This window comes from Talpa occidentalis, unplaced genomic scaffold (genome assembly GCF_014898055.3).
Source record: "Talpa occidentalis isolate TD23 unplaced genomic scaffold, MPIMG_talOcc4v2.1 talOcc4.17, whole genome shotgun sequence".
Taxonomy (NCBI): domain Eukaryota; kingdom Metazoa; phylum Chordata; class Mammalia; order Eulipotyphla; family Talpidae; genus Talpa; species Talpa occidentalis.
Window position 1 is genome coordinate 25095659 of NW_023601754.1, and position 5134 is coordinate 25100792.

Consider the following 5134-nt stretch of genomic DNA (forward strand, 5'->3'; position numbering starts at 1 on the left):
CAGAGATTTCTGCAGAATTTCATTAGGAGAAAAACAAACAACACTACTAAGACAGATATTCAATACAACAAAGGCCAGGATCTTTTTTTAAAGAACAATAAGGCAGATACTTGTCTGGAAAAATACATGAAGAATAATAGCAAGATTGAACTTTTGAAAAGGCAGTATTTGGGCAGCCAAGGTTGAATAAGCACAGTATAGCCTACCGTTCCCACCAGCGACTAAAAATTCTGGTCAAAATACAAAAAGCAACTGATTGAAGACTTTTTGAAAAGTGAACAATTCCAAAGCAACCATAAAAAAAGAGCACATGGAGCAGCTAAATAGGCACTTCTCCAAAGAAGACATACAGATGGCAAACAGGCATATGGAAAATGTCCATCATCACTTATGAAGGAAATGCAAGTCAAAACAAGAGTAAAATACCACCTCACACCATTGAGAATGGCCCATCTCAAAAAGACCAGAAACAAGAAGCGCTGGCAAGGGTGTGGAGGAAAAGAAACCCTCTTACACTTCCATAGGGCCTGCTCTAAAAATGGATCCGCCTTATGATGTAGCAATCCCACTCCTAGGTATCTACCCCCCAAAATACAAAAACATGAATGCACTCCCATGTTTATAGCAGCACTATTTACAGTAGCCAAGATATGGAAACAACCTAAATGCCCAAAAGCAGATGAATGGATCAAGCGCTATGGTACATACACACAATGAAATAGTACTCAGCAATGCAACAATAATAATTCATGCCATCTGCAGCAACATGGATGGAGCTGGAAGGGCTTATGCTAGGTGAAACAATCCAGGAGAAAGAAAATACTGGTATCACTAATATGTGTGTGAAATATAGAGAACCCAAACAAAGGGCCAAAGACAAACTTTAAAATCAACCTTTCAAAATTGGGCATTTCAGAGGGGGCAGATGTGAAAATAGGGGAACGTGGGGGTGAAAACAACAGACTATGGTGGAGAAATACAGGAGTTTCAGAGTTGGGAGGGCTATAGCAACTACCCTGGGGGGGAAGGGAGAATCCTATACTGTCAAAAGACTAGCAAGGATGTAAAATAATGGTATTTCAATAACAGTAAGAAAATAATTAAGGTTTCCAGAGAGGGAGGGAGAGGGTAGAGGGGCCTAATGGACTATATTGCAGGACCCTGGGTGCCTTGGTGGTTGGTGGGGACATAAAGTTGAAGAGGTGTGATCCTCTACTTCTGAATCATATTCAGGATTGTGAACCAATGTTATCTCAATACAAAAATAGATAACAAATAAATACAGTTAAAATGAAATGTACCCCCCCAAAAAAAAAAACTCAACTAATGAGCAGACAAGAAAGAGAAAAAGAGAAAAACAAAAAGTAGAGCAAACAAAAAACAAACAGTAAAATATTAGATCTACATGCAAACAAATCAATAATAATATTAAATGTAAAAGATCTAAACGCATAAAGTAAAAGAGAGAGATTGTCAGTTTGAATTTATGGGATAAAAGCCCAAGTACTACACAATATATTTTAGAACATAGAAAAAGAATTAATATTTCCAAGCTAATTTTGTCAGACCCACATTACCTTGATTCCAAACATGACAAATGATAGATGATAGAGAGAGAGAGAGAGACTACAGACCAATACCTCTGATATCTATACACAAAAATTCTCAAATCAATTCCAATAATATCTTAGAAGAATAATACATAATGACTGCATGAAGTTTATCCTGGGAACTCCAGGTTAGTTCTTTGCAATCAACATGAAACACCATATTAACAAACTAAAGAAGAAAATTATGTGGTGGGTGCAGAACAAGCATTTGTTGAAATTTATCCATTCATAATTTCTTAAAATTTCTCAAAATTTCAGCAAACTAGGAATGTAAGGGAATCTTTTTAACCTAGTGAATCCTATCCCACCAAAAGGAATAAAACCCTATAGCTAACATTAAATTAAAAAATGAGAGTTGAAATGTTTTACCCCTAAGGTCAGAAACAAGGTAGGGAGTCTGAGCTCATCACTTTTATTCAACACCATCGTGGCAGCTTCAACTAGTACAAAAAGGCAGGGAAAAGATATAAAAAAAATATACATTATAAAGGATGAAGTAAATGTCCCTGTTTCAACAGATAACATGAGTTCTATGATAAAAACCTTCAAGGAACCAATTTTTAAAATCTCCTACAACTAATAAATGGGTTTAGCAGGATCAGAGGATACAATATCAATATAGAAAAAAATCAATTATATTTCTAACCCTGTATATAAATATTTATAGTAATTGTACTCATAATCACCAAAAAACCTAGAAAAGCCAAAAATATCTTCAATTGATAGTTGAAGTAAAAAAACTGGCATACGGAGTATTATTCAACAGTAGAAAGGAATAAATTACTGATACATAGCAACAACCTGGAAGACTCTCAAACATATTACAGTAAGTAAAAGATCATTTTTATGGAGTTTTGAAAAAGACGAAGCTAAAAAGATGGTTACCAAAAGTAGAGAAAATAATTGACTACAGGGACAGCAGGAGGTCATTTGGAGAGGACGTAATGGACCCATTCTACATCTTAATTTTTTTTTTTTTTTTTGGCTGGGTACTGTGTACTTTATTGATGGTACATGACACAAGGCAGATCTCCCTAAGCCCCTCCCCTTCTCCAGGGCATCTGGGATGGAATTGTGACAGGTCAGGAGATTCTCTGTGTGCATGAGTGACGGAAGGACTCCCCAGCAGCTGAGGGCCTAGTTCTTCCTCTTGTGCTCTCACTTTGGCTGGTGGTGGTCCGGGGCCTCTTACTCCTTGGAGGCCATGTGTACCATGAGGCCCGCCACCCTGTTGCTACAGCCAAATTCATTGTCATACCAGGAAATAAGCTTGACAAAGTGGTCATTGAGGGCAATTGGCCCCAGTATCGAAGGAAGAGGAATGGGTGTCACAGTTAAAATCGCAGGACACAACCTGATCCTCGGTGTAGTCCAGGATGCCCTTGAGGCGGCCCTGTGAGGCATGCTTCACCACTTTCTTGATGTTGTCATACTGGGTAGCTTTCTCCAGGTGGCAGGTCAGATCCACAACTGACACATTGGGCGTGGGGACGCAGAAGGCCATGCCGATCAGGTTCCCACTCAGCTCAGGGATAACCTTGCCCACAGCCTTGGCGTTGCCAGTAGAAGCGGAATGAAGTTCTGGGCAGCCCCTCGGCCATCATGCCATGGTCTTCTGGGTGGCAGTGATGGCGTAGACCATGGTCATGAGCCCCTCCACGATGCTGAGGTTGTGGATGACCTTAGTGAGGGGGGCCAAGCAGTTAGTGGTGCAGGAGGTGTTGCTCACAATCTTGAGGGAGTTGTCATACTTGTCGTGGTTCACCCCCATCACACACATGGGGGCATCAGCAGAAGGGACAGAGATGATGACCCTCTTGGCCCCACCCTTCAGGTGAGCCCTGGCTTTCTCCAGGGTAGTGAAGACTCCAGTGGACTCCACAACATATTCGGCACCAGCATCACCCCACTTGATGTTGGCGGCATCTCGCTCCTGGAAGATGGAGATGGACTTCCCCTTGATGACAAGCTTCCCCTTCTCCGCCTTGACCGTGCCATTGAACTTGCCATGGGTGGAATCATACTGGAACATGTAAACCATGTAGATGAGGTCAATGAAGGGTCATTGATGGCAACAATGTCCACTTTGCCAGAGTTGAAAGCAGTCCCAGTGACCAGGCAGCCAATATGGCCAGATCTGGCTTCCCGGATAAAAGAAGCTCCACCCCGCAAGGGAGGCGGGAGTATCAGTCAGAGGCAAGGAAGACCAAGGAGCCAGGGGAGGTTTCCTAATGGTTATTCATTCATGTTCTTCCCACTTGCAACGTGGTGGCCTGGTCACCACAAAAGACACTGCAACCAGTTAAGCATCGCGATGAGCATCCTGCCATCGGGTCCTGGTGGCAGCTAGCGGGCTGAAGGACCCATTCTACATCTTAATCTAGTCACAATTCTATTTGCCTAAGTGAATCTTAACATATATAAATTGAAAATAAATTTAAAAAAATTTAAATGAGGCCCATCACCCCGTTGCAGCAGCCAAATTCATTGTTATACCAGGAAATAAGCTTGACAAAGTGGTCATTAAAGGCAGTGTCAGCCCCAGCTGACATTGAGGGAGTTGTCATACTTGTGAATGGAGAGATAAAATTACGATAAAGTTGAGATGTCTGTCAATTGTAAGAAAACAATATGAATAACTATTTGATTAAATTTGAAAATATAATTAGCAGAGAAAATATTTGTAAAAATATGAATTACTAATATTGACTCAAAAACAAATAGAAAAGAACCATTAAATAAATTAAATGTATTGCCAGGCAAAACTCTAAATCCTAATTAGACAAAAAGCTCAAATAGTTTTATAATCAAGTCTTTCCTATATTCTAAACATTTCGCCTATCTTATTTTAAAAAACTTTATTTTAGTGGACAGATATAATTTCAATACCAAAACCAATTAAAGAAAATATTGGAAAATATGTGTAGACCAATTTCAGCTATATAGAATTTTAAGTTTTTTAAGTTAAATACAGAAATCAAATCCAGCACTGTATAATAATCAATATATGTTATCCAAGGTATGTAAGATTTTCTAACATAAGGAAATTTTCCAATGACAGTCACTGTGACTAGAAAGGAGAAATAACACACAGTCATCTTTATAGATGCAAAGAAAAGAAGTATTTGCTGAAATGAAATATGCCTTTCTAACTTACAGAAATATTACCAAACTAGGGCAATTTCCTTAACTGGTAAATTTCAACCACCAAATTTTTGGTAATGTTGTACTTGATAACAAAATGTTAGAATATTTCATATAAAAGAGAATGAAAGGAAAGACAGGACTACTTTGACTATTGCTAGTTAATATTTTAGTGATGCTCCCAGAAAATGAAATGAGAAAAAAAAAATAAATATATGGAATAAGACTGGAAAGTAAGCGGACCTCCCTGGTGGTGCAAGAGGTTGAGACACAACCTATGAAGCTGTCCGCAGCCTCTGCAGCATGAGTTCGATCCCCAGTCAGGGATCTACGCACATGGCGCAGCAGATCTCTCCTGACTTTCCTGCTGCTCCCCTCAG

At 39.5% G+C, this 5134-nt stretch overlaps 1 pseudogene across 1 annotated transcript; it reads right to left on the minus strand.

The window, feature by feature from the left end:
- Nucleotides 1–2798: 2798 nt before the first annotated feature.
- On the minus strand, nt 2799–3748 carry LOC119250393 (glyceraldehyde-3-phosphate dehydrogenase-like; annotated as a pseudogene). Its single transcript, XR_005126284.2, has one exon. The product of XR_005126284.2 is annotated as a glyceraldehyde-3-phosphate dehydrogenase-like (transcript).
- Nucleotides 3749–5134: the final 1386 nt, after the last annotated feature.